Source organism: Trypanosoma equiperdum (assembly GCF_001457755.1).
Source record: "Trypanosoma equiperdum strain OVI genome assembly, contig: ctg_743, whole genome shotgun sequence".
In the NCBI taxonomy this organism is placed as follows: domain Eukaryota; phylum Euglenozoa; class Kinetoplastea; order Trypanosomatida; family Trypanosomatidae; genus Trypanosoma; species Trypanosoma equiperdum.
This window is the reverse complement of record NW_027124691.1, coordinates 1-1,736: the sequence shown is the minus strand read 5'-3', so window position 1 is coordinate 1,736 and position 1,736 is coordinate 1.

The window sequence follows — 1,736 nt, the reverse complement described above, 5'->3', positions numbered from 1 at the left end:
ATATATATATATATGTGTGTGTGTGTAATCAAATGCGTGTAAAAGTTATTTCAAACACACACATACCGGTACATGTGTCCGTATCATATCTCATTTAGTTCGCACCTCCCACCCTCGCTCATAGCGACAGAAAGAAAGTGAAAAAAAAAATGAGAATGTATGAATAAAAAAGGGAAAGGGAAAGGGAAAGCAACAACAGAAACATAAAAAAGGGGGAAAAAAGAAGTACATATAAAAACATACGCGCAGGTTTTACGCCATCGGTGAGGTGGAAATTAAATTTTTGCAGGTTCCTTCCTGTCCCTTCTGAGGTAACTGCATGAGAGTGTATTTGTCTTCTTTCTTTGAATATCAGAAGGAGATTGTAATAATAATTATAAAAACATCAGTCAATAACAATAATGGTAATAGTAGTAATTCGAAAGTATTTTAACATACGAAACAAAACACAAAAGTAAAAAAGTAAAAAAAAAAACAAAGACCGAATATTGCAAACATTGCGTAAAGTCATGCGCGCACGATCATTTTAAATACCTCTTCCCTTCTTCGTTTATGCTTTTCGTCAATCTCTTTTTTTTTTATTCCATTCTTTTTATTTCCCACCTCCGCTTTCGTCCCCTTATTTGATTTTTTTTTTGCGTTTCTACTTTTTATAATTGCTCTACCTACGTCCCCGTTTACTTTTTTAGTTATATTTGTTGTTGCCTTTAGCGTAAATTTGTTGCTTCTGGTTGAAAAGGAAAGGGTAAAACTTAGCCCCACTTTTAAAAATATTTTTGTTCTTGTTCTCGTTGTTCTACTGCCTTCGTATTCATTCATGCATTCGTTTATTTATTTATTTAAATATTTAATAATATATCTTTCCTTTTCTTTTATATTTGCCCAAGATTAAAAACACGACACATCTACCCGCACTTCTACACATGCCTTCTCCTCAAATCCGTACAAATTAGGGAGAAATTGTGTGCGTAAATATATATATATATATATTACATAAATAGTAATAATAATACCGTGATTTAAGTAATGACAATACTGAGAATAATTTTTTTTTGTTTTTACGCGTACGAATCCGCTGTTGTGTGTAACATTTTATTTATTTATTTATTATCTCTCGTATCTCCTCTCACCTCACGATTCCCCGATAAAAAGAAGTAACTAGCGTCTCCTTTTCTAAAAAAAAAAAAATTGTACTTGTGTGCCTTGCTGTCTTTCTTTCGTGTTTCGTTTTCAATTTTTTGTTGTTGTTGTTTTTTTCGCTTCGGTTGGGTTCCTCTCATTTATTATTTACTGATTTTTTTTTGTTTCCTTTTCGAAACTTGAACACTCCGTCTTTTTCTTTTCTTTTTTTTTCTTCCATTTCAATAGAAAAAGTTTCAAAAGGTCGAATATATAATTAAACATTAAAACATTTATTTGAATATATCATTTCGACACGACACAAATTTATTTCCACTTTGTTACTAAACTCACCTTCATTGTAATCCACAACTTCCACTTCTTTTTACACCTTTAACTCACTTATCATTCAATTTTTCGCTTTCTTTTTTCCCCTTCGCCCATTATTTATTTTTTAAAAATAATCACTGAGTTGAGATCGACTGTTTGTCATTTCACTGCTGAGTTTTTGCTTCTTTTTTTTTCTTTTTTCTTTTTAAAGAATCTCGTTTTTGTTGATTTTTAGCCATTGCGTTTCCGTTCACATACATCCATATATATATATATATATATATATT